This window comes from Salvelinus namaycush, chromosome 33, assembly GCF_016432855.1.
Source record: "Salvelinus namaycush isolate Seneca chromosome 33, SaNama_1.0, whole genome shotgun sequence".
NCBI lineage: Eukaryota > Metazoa > Chordata > Actinopteri > Salmoniformes > Salmonidae > Salvelinus > Salvelinus namaycush.
The window spans coordinates 24,701,063-24,718,493 of record NC_052339.1 but is presented as its reverse complement, the minus strand read 5'-3'; the positions used below and the strand labels follow the sequence as shown (position 1 = coordinate 24,718,493).

At 42.5% G+C, this 17,431-nt stretch overlaps 1 protein-coding gene across 1 annotated transcript in view; it reads left to right on the top strand.

Moving 5' to 3' along the window:
- The first annotated feature begins 5,954 nt into the window (after window positions 1-5,954).
- The window catches only part of LOC120027605 (polypeptide N-acetylgalactosaminyltransferase 11-like), a 48,899-nt gene continuing 37,422 nt past the window's right edge, over window positions 5,955-17,431 (top strand). Inside the window, exon 1 of the mRNA XM_038972597.1 lies at window positions 5,955-6,204. The gene's annotated coding sequence lies outside the window, so the exon portion shown is untranslated. The remainder of the gene's footprint in view (window positions 6,205-17,431) is intronic.

Below are 17,431 nucleotides of genomic sequence, written 5' to 3'. Positions count from 1 at the left end.
TGCATTTTGGAGCTGCCTTACTCAAGAAAGCAAAAAAGAGACAATGTTTGTATGCTGCATTATTAACTCAATATTTTTTTTAACATTGTTTGCAAACTGATATGTGACACATATTAATGCCAAAATAACGTGTAAAACAGGCAACAACAAAAAATTATATATGTTTATTTATTTAGCTATTTTTTCTGCACCACCTGCCCTGAATGACAGGTCGCCACTGCTGATAGTGCATAGTTTACCTAAAGTGATTTGTGATTTAACAGCAAGCAACTCAAAAATCTTATAGACAAATCAAATCTATGAAATTTAACATGCTCATATGAACATCACATGTTGGTGATTATGGGTCATTTTCGATGGAAATACCCATGGGCAACTGAAAAAAAGTAACAACAGGCATTTAGAGATTGAACTATATCGTTTTTTAAAACATTACTAGCTAATGACAGTTGTTAGCTAGCTAGCTCACCAGAGTCAGCATAATATCTAATTTGTTAATGTTAAAACAAAATGTCATTAACATACAGTATTTCTCCATATTGACTAAATATAGTTTTGGATAACATACATTAGGCTACATATTAAAATGCTTTGCTTGCTTACATCAACTTGAAAAAAAACCAACTGTTTGTCGCTAAATCCTACAGGTTTGACCGAATGTTGTTTTTGAGTCTTGCATCAAGTGTCAGTTGACTAAAGAATGTTCCATGAAGTTGAAATGTTAAACATTCCGAAATAAAATATCTCAAGACATAGCACTATTTTACATTAATGTCTGAGACATGTCTTGAAGACACAAATAAAATGTCTCAAGACATGGTAATTAGTGTCTTAAGACATCTTGAGACGTGTCTTGAGAAGTCTCAATTGCATGTCTCAAGACATCTCAAGACGTTTTAAGACAATGGTGATGGCTGGGTATGTCCACCTATCCTATCTGAGGGCAAATTGGAGCTACTATCATCATATGGCTAATACCTGTCCATGCTTTCAGATCTACACCAAGTGCCTATAACTCTCAAGAATCCAAGGGGCCGTACCCAGCTTTTTAAAATAATAATGAAGTTCAGTGTTCAAGGTTTCCAAAAATCAAATAAAAAAATAGAATCAAATGTTATTAGTCACATGTGCCGAATACAACAGGTGTAGACCTTACAATGAAATGCTTACTTACGAGCCCCTAACGAACAATGCAGTTTCAAAAAATACAGATAAGAATAAGAGATAAAAGAGAGAAGAGGTAGAAGCTGTTTACATACAAGCCTCTTGGACCTAGACTTGGCGCTCCGGTAGTGCTTGCCATGCGGTAGCAGAGAGAACAGTCTATGACGAGGGTGGCTGGAGTCTTTGACAATTTTTAGGGCCTTCCTCTGACACTGCCTGGTATAGAGGTCCTGGATAGCAGGAAGCCTGGCCCCAGTGCGGTACTGGGCCGTTCGCACTACCCTCTGTAGTGCCTTGCGGTCAGAGGCCGAGCAGTTGCCATAACAGGCAGTGATGCAACCAGTCAGGATGTTCTCAATGGTGCAGCTATAGAACCTTTTGAGGATCTGATTACCCATGCCAAATCTTTTTAGTCTCCTGAGGGGGAATATGTTTTGTTGTGCCCTCTTCACGACTGTCCTGGTGTGCTTGGACCATGTTAGTTTGTTGGTGATGTGGACACCAAGGAACTTGAAGCTCTCAACGTGCTCCACTACAGCCCCGTCGATGAGAATGGGGGCGTGCTCGGTCCTCTTTTTCCTGTAGTCCACAATCATCTCCTTTGTCTTGATCATGTTGAGGGAGAGGTTGTTGTCCTGACCCACATGGCCAGGTCTCTGATCTCCTCCCTATAGGCTATCTCGTCATTGTCGTTGATCAGGCCTACCACTGTTGTGTTATCGGCAAACTTAATGATGGTGTTGGAGTCGTGCCTGGCTGTGCAGTCATGAGTGAACAAGGAGTACAGGAGGGGACTGAGAACGCACCCCTGAGGGGCCCTTGTCTTGAGGATCAGTGTGGCAGATGTGTTGTTACCTACCCTTACCACCTGGGGGCGGCCGGTCTGGAAGTCCAGGATCCAGTCGCAGAGGGAGGTGTTTAGTCACAGGGTCCTTAGCTTATTGATGAGCTTTGAGGGCACTATGGTGTTGAATGCTGAGCTGTAGTCAATGAATAGTATTCTCACATAGGTGTTCCTTTTGTCCAGGTGGGAAAGGGCAGTGTGGAGTGCAATGGAGATTGCATCATCTGTGGATCTGTTGGGGCGGTATGCAAATTGGAGTGGGTCTAGAGTTTCTGGGATGATGGTGTTGATGTGAGCCATGACCAGCCTTTCAATGCACTTCATGGCTACAGACGTGAGTGCTACGGGTCGGTAGTCGTTTAGGGCAGGTTACCTTAGTGTTCTTGGGCACAGGCACTATGGTGGTCTGCTTAAAACATGTTGGTAATACAGACTCGGACAGGGAGAGGTTGAAAATGTCAGTGAAGACACTTGCCAGTTGGTCAGCGCATGCTCGCAGTACATGTCCTGGTAATATGTCTGCGGCCTTGTGAATGTTGACCTGTTTAAAGGTCTTACTCACATCGGCTGTGGAGAGCGTGATCACACAGTCTTCCGGAACAGGTGGTGCTGTTTCAGTGTTATTTGCCTTGAAGTGAGCATAGAAGTAGTTTAGCTCATCTGGTAGGCTCGTGTCACTGGGCAGCTCTCGGCTGTACTTCCCCTTGTAGTTTGAAATGGTTTGCAAGCCCTGCCACATCCAACGAGCGTCAGAGCCGGTGTAGTACGATTCGATCTTAGTCCTGTATTGACGCTTTGCCTGTTTGATGGGTCGTCGGAGGGCATAGCAGGATTTCTTATAAGCTTCCGGGTTAGAGTCCCGCTTCTTGAAAGTGGCAGCTCTAGCCTTTAGCTCAGATGCTGCCTGTAATCCATGGCTTCTGGTTGGGGTGTGTACGTACGGTCACTGTGGGGACGACATCATCGAGGCACTTATTGATGAAGCCAATGACTGATGTGGTGTAATCCTCAATCCCAGAACATATTCCAGTCTGTGCTAGCAAAACAGTCCTGTAGCTTAGCATCTGCTTCATCTGACTACTTTTTTTATTGATCTAGTCACTGGTGCTTCCTGCTTTAATTTTTCCTTGTAAGCAGGAATCAGGAGGATAGAATTATGGTCAGATTTGCCAAATGGAGGGCAAGGGAGAGCTTTCTATGCATCTCTGTGTGTGGAGTATAGGTGGTCCAGAGTTATTTTTCCTCTGGTTGCACGTTTAACAGGCTGATAGAAATTTGGTAAAACGGATTTAAGTTTCCCTGCATTAAAATCCCCGGCTACTAGGAGTGCCGCCTCTGGGTGAGCATTTTCTTGTTTGCCTATGGCGGAATATAGCTCATTCAATGCTGTCTTAGTGCCAGCTTCTGACTTTGTTGGTATGTAAACAGCTGAAAACTCAGATGAAAAGAATACAGATGAAAACTCTCTCGGTAGGTAGAGTGGTCTACAGCTTATCATGAGAAACTCTACATCAGGCGAGCAATAGCTCGAGACTTCCTTAGATATCGTGCACCAGCTGTTGTTTACAAAAATACATAGACCGCCGCCCCTTGTCTTACCAGACGCCGCGGTTCTATCCTGCTGGTGCATCGTATAACCAGCAAGCTGTATGTTGATGTTGTTGTCGTTCAGCCATAGCATAAGATGTTACAGTTTTTAAGGTTCCATTGGTAGTTTAATCTTCCGCGTAACTCGTCGATTTTATTGTCCAAAGATTGCACATTTGCTAGCAGAATGGAGTGAAGTGAAGGTTTATTCGATCGCCTGCGAATTCTCAGAAGGCAGCCGGACCTTCGGCCCCTCTTTCTCCGCCTTCTCTTCACGCAGATCACGGGGATCGAGGCCTATCCTGAGGTAGCAGCGTATCCTTCGCGTTGGGCTCGTCAGAGTCGTGAAAGAAAAAAGAGGATTCTGCTAGTCCGTGGTGAGTAATCTCAGTCCTGATGTCTAGAAGTTATTTTTGGACATAAGAGATGGTAGCAGCAACATTATGTACAAAATACGTTAAAAAAATAAGTTACAAATAACGCAAATAAATGAAGAAAAAAAACAATCGGCTGGGGGCACGTAAAACGTCTGCCATCTTCTCCGGCGCCATCTTACTTCAAAAACTACCAATTGTTGTGCAATCCATAATCCAATGGGTTGGATTATGCATGAGGACGAAAAATGCAGTTTAACTAAAGACTATCAGTATTTAAATCTTCTCGATTTGTCAGTTGGGATAATGGCAGGGGCGTGACTATGGTTTTAGAAGTGGGGGGGACATAATATATATATATATTTTTATCCAGTCGGATAAACAGCCTACCCGCTGCTCGGAGGCATCCGCATGGTCCAAAAGCACACCGTTGCCTCGTTTTGTATCACATTCAAATTATAAAGCTGGGGGATTCAAAAATGCAATTTCAGAATGTGTAGGTAAAGACTTACTGCTGAGCTCAGGACGAAACAATTCTGGCTATCACACCCCAAACAAACGACACATGCTCCAATGACAACACATACACACACAGGATCTTCAGTTATGTATTCATTATGCCGATTCTGTTTTTACTCTAATAGTTTGCCTAATTTCAGTTTATATGACAAAGTAAGATAGTATAATGTATAGAATCATTGTACCATCTAAACTGCTGTGAAATATATTTTCCATAACCAACAATATTGTTATTTCTGCTGTTTGAAGTTGGTGTACAAAACCGAAAGTAAAAAATGCAAAAACAAAACTTAAGAACAGGAAGCATAGAAAGAGCGCACATAGAACAGCTCTACTACTTCTTAGACTTGCTTTCAAGTAGATTGATAGATTTCTAACTCACATTTCTATGTGATTTTCGCCGGGTTGCCCAAAAAGTTCCATATTGCCACTTTAAGGTAGGGATTTGTATGGGGGTGGGGGCCACAAAAAATCTGAACTCATTATGATGGGGCTATAGTGCTTGTGGGTCTGCGTACCCACATCCATACCCACAATGCAGTCAAAGCCCCGTAAGTTAAATTTTGTTGGCCACAGGCTGCCAATTGCCCATCCCTGCATTAAGGTGTCTTTGATAGAATAAAATCTGCAAAAACAAATGTTGACATTAATAAATGCATTTCTATAGCTTTCAAAATATGTTTTACAATGGTGGGGGAGTGCCTAGATGCAGGCGTGGTGGCTTCATAACCGCGCTCCCTGTTAGTCATCTAGTGTATAAATAGATTGTCTGTTGCAAAATATAGTTTCTATTTGACAAATTTAGATAGGTCCCTCTTGTTTTGGTTTCCACTAATGCTATGCTGCGTCGACTGCAGGCATTTTCGAGTTTCGATTGTTCTGAACTGTGTGAATCAGTCATATTTGATTGGGTAATCCAGCATTATCAACTCCTACACCGCACAGCCACTGCACTGTACGAGAACCAAGCCAGAGATACTTTTGAGGAGATGGAGAACTCAAGGGGAATCGTATTACCGCCTATTGTGTACGTTGCCCATGCGTCGTCAATGTGCCGCACGGTGCATTTTGGGTGATTATGGGACAAGGCGATCCCTCCTTCAAGGAGTGAATGGGAGTCAATTTGGCGCTAACAAAAAATAAAACATTAGCATGAATCACGTGAACAAGAAGTACAACATTACACATATTTTCAGAGATGTGGGATAACTTACTTGTTCTCTGTAATATCGTATAGCTTTGAAATCGTGATATTACGTACTTTTGAGGAAAATAGGCAGGTTTCTCGACTCATTCCCTCACCTTTAGAAGGGATAGTTTGACGATTGGCTTTTGCAAACGCGTAACGCACCATGACAACCTGAACGCGATTGGTCGATAGTCTGCTGGGCGGAGCGTTACACGTTTTTCAAATAATTTCCCGCTGGTATTCTTATCTCCTCCTTTTCTAATATCTCTGACCAAACTCAGAAAAAAGTAGCTAGGTTGCTAGCGTTAGCTATAGCTATTTACTGGTGCATTGGGTTGTTTTAAACCAAAGAGAATGGCCAAGCAGCTAGAAACGGATTTGGATGGGATGTAGTTTGTGTCACGGGGGTGTTTGTTGTGTACTGACCGCGGTGGGGAGGTATGACTTGGGTGTTGACGCAGTACCTAACCAACGGAATTTGCAATACCAGCATAGACAAATTGGGATGTCAATGAAGCAAGTGCATCGTAAGTTTACGTGACACTTTATTTTCAGAAATGTTGGCATGCCTCGAGTCTCGATCCTCATTGGCGATGTCAGGGCTCGCGCTAACAAAACATGTTTGGATTGATGATTTTATCTAGCTACTGTTAGCTGCTTGTTGTTTTATTAGCTAGTGTGATCACTGACTGAAATGAAAGAGCGACCAATAAATGTCAACTCACGTGTTAGTTAAAGCAAAGTTTCAGTAACTAGCGAGCGTGTCTTTTATTTTGCAGTGCACGCTAACGTAGCTAACAACTAACGTTAACAGTCAGAAGTTTGCCGATCAGTTAAGTAGGTAGCTAGCTAACGTTATAGCTAACGTCCTTAACCTGTTCGAAATTTGAGACAAAATATCCTCAGGAAAGTATTTTTTTTAGAGAGCCGGTATTGAGGCTGTTCTGAAGGCAAAACATTACTAACGCAACATTAGGAAGGGTTTTTAATGTTTTGTACACTCGGTGTAAATGATTCGGTTGGACACCTAGGTAAAGTCATTTTAAATTGGATATTCGGTTTTCGCTCGTCAGTAGCATGAAATTGTGTCATGGCTAGAAGGGATACAGCTTTTGATAAAAATTAACATGACTTGTATATTCTAAACCAGGGAAGGAGAACAATCGAGACCTTGTATGTGTGAATTGCACCACAAAAAAAGTAATACAAATTCTCGATTGCTTTCCCTCTTCCCCTGTTTCAGAATATACCATTTTCATTGTCATGGCATACTTGGTTCAAAAGCTATTGAGAGAGAGTTTTATATTGTATGTTTGGTTTTCTCTCCTCGATAGCTATTGAATAAAGCATGCCATGACAATGGAAATTGTATATTCTGAAGCAGGGGAAGATGGAAAACAATCAACACCTTTTTAGTGTGAATATTTTTTATTGAACCAAACCATATATTTTACAGCAGCTGAAAGACACTACCAGTTGACTGCAGTTTTAAATGTAATTTTATTCAACATTCTGGCTTGTAAGGAACATGTACACAATTTTGCAGCCATTAGTTTCAGGCTGTATATATATACACTAGTTAATTGTGTATTACAGCCTGATTAATCAGACTAGCTTTAGCTATACTGCATCACTGTGATTACATTACCTGATTTTGCTTACCATTACTTTGGACAAAATCAAGACATCAATATCATTAAAACAAATCTTAAATTACAGCTCAATTTGAGCAAAATCTAAATTTGTGGTTAATCATAATTAATCACAACAAATCCTGCAATTAACTTGATTTAAAAATGTTAATTGTTTGACAGCCCTAATCATAATGAAAAATACAATGCAGAAAAAATATACCAGATGGCATGGGCACTGTTGAGCTTTCACTGGTTGGGTGTGATCCTGGTGTAGATCTTTTGATTTGGTGCAACTTCCGGCGCACGTTTACTATGAGCACAGAGTCTGTATTCGCTTTAAGTTAGAGTAGCCTACCATCAAAAACAATGGAGAAAATGCATCCATAACATTTTAACATGGAAATAGCGGTTCTATCATTCAGCCTACTGTAGCAGCCAATGTGTGGTGTTCAATGTAGGTCTACATTCCATGAAACATGCAGAGCTTGACATTGACCTGTTAATACACTTGTCCTTTAGACACAGAGGTGATCATCATTGTAAATAAGAACTTGTTCTTAACTGACTTGCCTAGTTAAATACATTTAAAGAAAATAATAATCTAAAAACTATCGCATCTACCCACGACCCTGATATCTTAAAAACAGTCCAGTTCAAAGTGAATGGCACAGATCCATATATGGCAATGGCCAACTGCAGCTCTGATTGGTTATGGTTTTGTTTCGGTATGTTGCATTGAAAGTGGCTAATATTCCGTTGATTCATTCACAATTCCCACCGTAAAGGGAAACATTGATAGCGTTAACTAATGGGTAAAACTCTAGAAAGTTGAGTGAAGTTCAATCTCGTGCTTCTCTGCGCGCACTGATATTTCTTCTGCGCTGCAGTCCCGAGGGTGGCGCAGCTTCGAGGGAACATTGGATGACACCATTGTTTTTAGCACTATCCACTGAGTTGTTAAACTATGGCCTGCGATATGGTTCAATATGCCAATAAATCAGCACAATCTACTTTTTTGTTTTTTGAAATTTCTGGAATCTTGAAGCTAACATTGGGATCGTGTATACTCTGCTCTCTGTTACTCTTTTTTTTAAATGGTCATTAGCAATGTACAATACGGCGAACTGAGCAAAACAAGGAATTTGTGGTAAGCGCATGGAGGCCGCCATCTTTATATACCTCTGCAATTGAAACTCAATGAAGGCGACATCTTTGTAGGTTTTTGTCTTATGTTGTGTTTGTGCCTGCTGCTGCTATAAACCTTGCAGATGATATCAGAGTTGAACAGTAGCTTGACATTAAATGGAGCTTTGGCAGAATTTCAATGACTGCGTTTTAGTTCATCAATGTTAAGCTGGCGATCAGTGACAGACTGTTTTGGCTGGGAAATCTGACATACTGTGTCAGCTGAGATGAGGCAGCTTTAGAAGCAAGGCGCAGTGCATCTCCAGTTGTTTTTCATCAACTGAGTGGCGCACCGGCCAGCTAAAATAAAAAGTATTGAGAGACATGTGCCCCATGCCCAGGTGCCATTAGGAAGAAACCGCCTGCAATCGAGGATCATGTCCAACAGGCACTAAACCCATAGTTGGGTTAGTGATTAAAATATTGTACAATAAGGGAAATTCCACGGTAACTCAGATTTTACACTTAAAATGTTTGCAAAAAACCCCCATTGATTTCAAAGTTGAACAAACCATACAACTCTATGCACAAGTACTACTTTTAACAATTTACACTGAACATTTTACAAAAACACATTTACTGGAAGAACTGTGAAGATGCAAAGTTTGGTAACAAAATTTTGGTAAAATCTCCATCTGTTTTTTTCTGAAAACAGTTAAAAACATTTGCTCTGAATTAAGATTCAACGATGTCTGCAGAAAAAATGGGGTGTCAGCTATGACAATACACACTGACATTGAAAAAAATATATTTTGGTTATTGAACTACAGTAAGTGAAGTGAATTGAAACCCGGTAACAGAATTTCAAAATTGGTCCCTGATCTGTACTACACAGAAATGCATAAGGTTATGAATGGCATTCTCTTCGTGGTGATGTATCCTAAATAGGTACACAAAGGTATAAATATGTGATATCCACTGGCAATTATTTTAATGAGCTCTGCCCCCAAACAGGACTAAATCTGAACCAATCATAGATGTCTGTTTCACAAGTTTGGACATTAGAGTACAGAACAGTAGAGTACAGGAGAGTTTAATACAATACAGTACATTAGTGTACTCAACTCTAGTGTGCTCTACTGTGTACTGTACTGTACTAAACTTTGCTCTTCTACTCTACTGTGCTGTTACCCCTCTGTGGGCTCAGGGTGGTGACAGGCAGCTCCAGTCTAGTCCAAATGCCTGCTGCAATATGGCAGTTTTGGATTAGCCTAATGGCACAAGCCCCTCCTTTACTGTTTCAGCTGGAGAAAGGCTCCAGGTGGCTAATTATAGACCACATAGACTACACTGGCATTTCTGTTTTTCTACCCTTTTCATATTTATTTATGGTTATTGAACTACAGTAAGTGAAGTGAATTGAAACCCGGTAACAGAATTTCAAAATGGGTCCCTGATCTGTACTACACAGAAATGCATAAGGTTATGAATGGCATTCTCTTCGTGGTGAAGAAGAGTTCAGCATATTTTTACAATTTCTATTCGTGTGAAAGTGTGGTGTGTGACATGACTATGCCAGCGAGAGAGACTAAAAGTATATTTTCACTTGTGCTGCTTTGTCCTATTTTCTAAATTGGAACCAGAAAGGAACTAAATTAGCAAGGCTCTGTTCTCTTTTCTGTGGTACAATTTAAAACTGCTTTGTCCCTCTGGACCATGGCGGCTACATCTGATGAATCCCATTAACTCACTGCCAACTTTAATTTACAATCTTCTTCTCGTGAAACTCTGGCCTCTCAGCACTCAACTCCTCCGTGTGAAACCAGTGCTCCTCTGAAATGGATATCGATTTTGGTTATAAATTCAGCAGAGTCATTTTGAAAGTTAGTGTTCTTGAGAAGCAGTGCTTTGACACAATATCTAAGCCGTTTCCATTTAGTGTCGAGATCAACTCGCCTCATTTTTCCTCCGTTTGCATTCACGACCTACTAGCTATGCGACAAGCATTGAGCATTTAGGCCTCACTGTCCTGATGTAGAATTAGGCTATGTGTGCTCATTAGCGTTTACAGTTAGCAGCTTTTTGGCACTGGTCCCTTCTTCATTCATGCATTAATTTGACAGATTGGACCCCTGAACCACAGACATACTGTAGTTAGCCTAATGTCACAACAGTAGCCACCGCCGATAGTCCTGTTATTTGACCTGCTGTCAGAGCTCAAGGGCAGGTCCTTAGTTTCCAATGTCTGTGACCACAGCAACTGACTTGGATGTTCAGTGCCTTCAGAAAGTATTCACAACCCTTGACTTTTTCCACATTTTGTTATGTTACAGAAATAATTTTATATTGATTACATTTCGATTTTTTTTTAAATCCCTGGCTTACACAATACCCCATAATGTCAAAATGGAATTATGTATTTCAAATAAATGAAAAGCTGAAATGTCTTGAATCAATAAGTACTCAACCCTGTTATGGCAAGCCTAAATATGTTCAGGAGTAAAAATGTGCTTCACAAGTTGCATGGACTGACTGTGCAATAACAGTGTTTAACATGATTTTTGAATGACTACCTCATCTCTGTACCACAAACATACAATTATCTGTAAGGTCCCTCAGTCGAGCAGTGAATTTCAAACACAGATTCAACCACAAAGACCAGGGAGGTTTTCCAATGCCTCACAAAGAAGGGCACCTATTGAATTTCCCTTTGAGCATGGTGAAGTTATTCATATTTTGTCTGGTGTCACTACAAAGATACAGGCATCCTTCCTAACTCGGTTGCCGGAGAGGATGGAAACCGTTCAGGGATTTCACCATGAGGCCAATAGTGACTTTGAAACAGTTATAGACTTTAATGGCTCTGATAGAACACTGCGGATGGATCAACAACATATAAACACAATCTGTAAATTGTTGGTTTCATGAGGTGAAATAAAAGATCCCAGAAATGTTCCATAAGCACAAAAAGCTTATTTCTCTCAAATTTTGTGCACAAATTTGTTTACATCCCTCTTAGTGAGCATTTCTCCTTTGCCAAACTAATCCACCTGACAGGTGTGGCATATCAATAAGCTGAATAAACAGCATGATCATTACACAGGTGCACCTTGTGTTGGGGACAATAAAAGGACACTCTTAAATGTGAAGTTTTGTCACACAACACAATGCCACAGATGTCTCAAGTTGAGGGAGAGTGCAATTCAGCTTCTCCACCTGCGGGATCATCTGAGACAAGCAACCCGGACAGCTGGTGAAACTGAGGAGTATTTCTGTATGTAGTAAAACTCGTTCTGATTGGCTGGGCCTATGCCCACCCGTGGCTAAATCCCTGCCCAGTCATGTGAAATCAATTGACTGATTTCCTTATATGAACTGGAACTCTGTCAAATCGTTGAAATTGTTGCATGTTGCATTTTATATTTTTGTTCAGTATAGTTATGCCACGATACTAACCTAATTGACAGAGTGAAAAGAAGGAAGCCTGTACAGAATACAAATATAACAAAACATGCATCCTGTTTGTAACAAAGCACTAAAGTAATACTACAAAAAACATGTGCCAAGCAATTCACTTTTCATTCTGAATACCAAGTGTTATGTTTGGGGAAAATCCAACACAACACATTACTGAGTATCACTCCATATTTTCAAGCATAGTGGTGGCTGCATCATGTTATGGGTATGCTTGTAATTGTTAAGGACTGGGGAGTTTTTCTGGATAAAAAAGAAATGGAGCTAAGCACAGGCAAAATCCTAGAGGAAAACCTGGTTCAGTCTGCTTTCCACCAGACACTGGGAGGTAAATTCACCTTTCAGAAGGACGATAACCTAAAACACAAGGCCAAATCTACACTGGAGTTGCTTACCAAGGAGACGGTGAATGTTCCTGAGTGGCAGAGTTACAGTGTTTACTTAAATCTGCTTGAAAATCTATGGCAATACTTAAATTGTTGTCTAGCAATGATCAACAATCAATTTTACAAAGTTTGAAGAATTTGGAAAATAATAAAGTGCAAATGTTGCCGAATCCAGCTCTGGAAAGCTCTTATAGACTTACCCAGAAAGACTCACAGCTGTAATCGCTGCCAAAGGTGCTTCTACAAAGTATTGACTCAGGGGTGTGAATACTTATGTAATTATTTATTTCTGTATTTATTTGTCAATAAATTTGCTAAAATGTCTAAACATGTTTTCACTTTGTCATTATGGGGTATTGTGTGTAGATGGGTGAGAAGACAAATCAATTTAATCCATTTTGAATTCAGGCTGTAACAACATGTGGAATAAGTCAAGGGCTAAGAATACTTTATAAAGGCACTATGTCAAGTCAAATTTTATTTGTCACAGACATTTAGCAGATGTTATTGCGGGTGTAGCGAAATGCTCTGAAAAACACCAAAAGAAAGATGCCCAGGGTCCCTGCTCATCTGCGTGAACGTGCCTTAGGCATGCTGCAAGGAGGCATGAGGACTGCAGATGTGGCCAGGGCAATAAATTGAAATGTCCGAACTGTGAGACGCCTAAGACAGCGCTACAGGGAGACAGGACGGACAGCTGATCGTCCTCGCAGTAGCAGACCACGTGTAACACCTGCACAGGATCGGTACATCCGAACATCACACCTGCAGGACAGGTACAGGATGGCAACAACTGCCTGAGTTACACCAGGAACGCACAATCCCTCCATCAGTGCTCAGCCTTTCCGCAAAAGGCTGAGAGAGGCTGGACTGAGGGCTTGTAGGCCTGTTGTAAGGCAGGTCCTCACCAGACATCACCGGCAACAACGTCGCCTATGGGCACAAACCCACCATCGCTGGACCAGACAGGATTGCCAAAAAGTGCTCTTCACTTACGAGTCGCGGTTTTGATTTACCAGGTGTGATGGTCGGATTTACGTTTATCGTCGAAGGAATGAGCGTTACACCGAGGCCTGTACTCTGGAGCGGGATCAATTTGGAGGTGGAGGGTCCATCATGGTCTGGGGCGGTGTGTCACAGCATCATTGGACTGAGCTTGTTGTCATTGCAGGCAATCTCAACACTGTGCGTTACAGGGAAGACATCCTCCTCCCTCATGTGGTACCCTTCATGCAGGCTCATCCTGACATGACCCTCCAGCATGACAATGCCACCAGCCATACTGCTCGTTCTGTGCGTGATTTCCTGCAAGACAGGAATGTCAGTGTTCTGCCATGGCCAGCAAAGAGCTCGGATCTCAATCCCATTGAGCACGTCTGGGACCTGTTGGATTGAAGGGTGAGGGCTAGGGCCATTCCCCTCAAAAATGCCTGGGAACTTGCAGGTGCCTTGGTGGAAGAGTGGAGTAACATCTCACAGCAAGAACTGGCAAATCTGGTGCAGTCAATGAGGAGGAGATGCACTGCAGTACTTAATGCAGCTGGTGGCCACCAGATACTGACTGTTACTTTTGATTTTGATCCCCCTTTGTTCAGGGACACATTATTCCATTTCTGTGAGTCACATGTCTGGGAACTTGTTCAGTTTATGTCTCAGTTGTTGAAATGTATGTTCATACAAATATTTGCACATGTTAAGTTTGCTGAAAATAAACGCAGTTGACAGTGAGAGGACGTTTCTTTTTTTGCTGAGTTTATGAGATGAGTATTGCAAAATATGTAAACATTATTAAAGTGACTAGTGTTCCATTATTAAAGTGGCCAGTGATTCCAAGTCTATGTATGTAGGACAGCAACCTCTAATGTGCTAGTGATGGCTATTTAACAGTCTGATGGCCTTGAGATAGAAGCTGTTTTTTTGTCTCTCGGTCCCAGCGTTGATGCACCTGTACTGACCTCGCCTTCTGGATGATAGCGGGGTGAACAGGCAGTGGCTCAGGTGGTTGTTGTCCTTGATGATATTTTTGGCCTTCCTGTGACATCGGGTGCTGTAGTTGTCCTGGAGGGCAGGTAGTTTGCCCCCGGTGATGCGTTGGGCAGACCGCACCACCCTCTGGAGAGCCCTGCGGCATACAAGGCAGTGATACGGCCCGACAGGATGCTCTCAGTTGTGCATCTGTAAAAGATTGGGAGGGTTTTAGGTGCCAAGCCAAATTTCTTCAGCTTTCTGAGGTTGAAGAGGCGCTGTTGCATCTTCTTCACCACACTGTCTCTGTAGGCGGACCATTTCAGTTTGTCAGTGATGTGTACACTGAGGAACATGAAGCTTTCCACCTTATCCACTGCGGTCCCATCGATGTGGATGGGAGGGTGCTCCCTCTGCTGTTTCCTGAAGACCACGATCAACTCCTTTGTTTTGTTGATGTTGAGTGAGAGGTTGTTTTCCTGGCACCACACTCCCAGGGCCCTCACCTCCTCCTTGTAGGCTGTCTCTTCATTGTTGGTAATCAGGCCTGCTACTGTTGTGTCGTCTGCAGACTTGATGATTGAGTTGGAGGCGTGCGTGGCTACGCAGTCATGGGTGAACAGGGAGTACAGGAGGGGCTGAGCACGCATCCTTTTGGGGCCTCAGTGTTGAGGATCAGTGAAGTGGATGTGTTGTTTCCTACCTTCACTACCTGGGGGCGGCCCGCCAGGAAGTCCAGGACCCAGTTGCACAGGGTGGGGTTCAGACCCAGGGTCCCAAGCTTAATGATGAGCTTGGAGGGTACTATGGGGTTGAATGCTGAGCTATAGTCAATGAACAGCCTTCTTACATAGGTATTCCTCTTGTCCAAATGGGATAGGGCAGTGTGCAGTGCGATGGCGATTGCATTGTCTGTGGATCTATTGTGGCGGTAAGCAAGTTGAATTGGGTCTAGGGTATCAGGTAAGGTAGAGGTGATAAGATCCTTGACTGGTCTCTCAAAGCACTTCATGATGACAGAAGTGAGTGCTACAGGGCGATAGTAATTTAGTTCAATTACCTTTGCTTTCTTGGGTACAGGAACAATAGTGGCCATCTTGAAGCATGTGGGGACAGCAGACAGGGATAGGGAGAGATTGAATATGTCTGTAAACACTCCAGCAAGCTGGTCTGCGCATGCTCTAAGGACGCGGCTAGGGATGTCGTCTGGGCCAGCAGCCTTGCGAGGGTTAACGCTTAAATGTCTTAATCATGTCGGCCACGGAGAAGGAGAGCCCACAGTCTTTGGTAGTGCCGCGTCGGTGGGACTCTGTTATCCTCAAAGCGGGCGGTGAAGGTGTTTAGCTTGTCCGGAAGCAAGACATCGGTATCGTGGCTGGTTTTCCCTTTGTAGTCCGTGATTGTCTGTAGACCCTGCCATGTACGTCTCGTGTCTGACCTGTTGAATTGCGACTCCACTGTCTCCATACTGCAGTTTTGCCTGTGATTGCCTTACGGAGGGAATAACTACACTGTTTGTATTCGGCCATATTTCCAGTCACCTTGCCATGGTTAAATGTGATGGTTCGCGCTTTCAGGTTTGGCGAATGCTGCCATCTATCCACGGTTTTTGGTTAGGACTAAACACATTTTTAGTTCTTCCCGACTGTATGTAATAACACAAAACATTTCCTGGACTAATAATGTAAGAAATAACACATTAAAAACTAAATAGTTATGTCCTTTGCCTTGGTTATAAAAGCATGGGGTGGTTTGACATGGAATAAAAAACAAACATATGAGAGATGCTACTCTATGCATATTCATAAAATTGCAAGTTATAGTACGATGAAAAATGCCTGCAGTGCACGCTGCCAGACAATGTCGGAGAAGGACACTATAATAATGAATGAACAGTCAATGTATTGTATTAATACAGAATCTGGTAATCCATATAGGATAACTGTTTTTAGACATTAAATGTTATCACACACATAGCCTAGATGTCCCTGCAATAATCATTATTCGATAATGAGGTTTGCAGCCTTATCTGGGTAAAACCTTCCCCTGTTGGCGTTTTAATTGTTGATGAAATATCAAATTTCTCATTGGCTCTCGTGTTGCTGGGCTCATTGGCTTCTATGGCATTCCTAGGCAGAGCAGGAGGGTAGGACCCGGATGACTGCTTCTCCTCTAACCATGTCTCAGAGAGCTCAATTTCTCTAAATCCTTGTTCACACTGCAGGCCTTAATGCTCAAATCAGTTTTGGAATACTGACTGGCCAAACAGCAGGCTAAGTGACCAAATTGGATTTGTGTGTGTTCAGACCCATACCTCAGTGGTTCAGACAGCAGTCATTCACTGACATGGCTACTCTAACTAGTTGTCATAGTAACAAAGGGGGTGTGCGCAGTGCTGTGGGCTGATTGGTGGTGGTGCTCATGCTTCCAATTACTCAGAAGTTATGTGGCAAGCTAAGGTGACAACAATGCCTGCCATCAACATTTCCCAGTGGCTTTGTATGTTCAAAATCATAGCCTAAGAACAACTGAAAAAAACAAGTCCTTTTTGGTTAGCGAAATGTTTTGATTTTAGTCACTTCAAACTGCCAATGTGAACAAGGCTTTAAAGGCCTTATTTTCCCTCTCCTAGCCTAGCTCTGTCCCTCTTGAATTTGTGGTGGAGTGGTGATGCCACTGGTCTCTGTGTGAAACTGAGTGCGTTCTTCAGTGTCCTGGTATCAAGTAAAAGAGACTTCAAAATACCTATTTTGTTTTACATTTAGGCTAATGTAACGGATGTGAAATGGCTAGCTAGTTAGCGGGTACGCGCTAGTAGCGTTTCAATCAGTTACGTCACTTGCTCTGAAACCTAGATGTAGGGTTTCCCCTTGCTCTGCAAGAGCCGCGGCTTTTGTGGAGCGATGGGTAACGATGCTTCGTGGGCGACCGTTGTTGATGTGTGCAGAGGGTCCCTGGTTCGCGCCCCTATCGGGGCGAGGGGACGGTTTAAAGTTATACTGTTACATTGATGCTGTTGACCCGGATCACTGGTTGCTGCGGAAAAGGAGGAGGTTGAAAGGGGGGTGAGTGTAACGGATGTGAAATGGCTAGCTAGTTAGCGGGTACGCGCTAGTAGCGTTTCAATCAGTTACGTCACTTGCTCTGAAACCTAGATGTAGGGTTTCCCC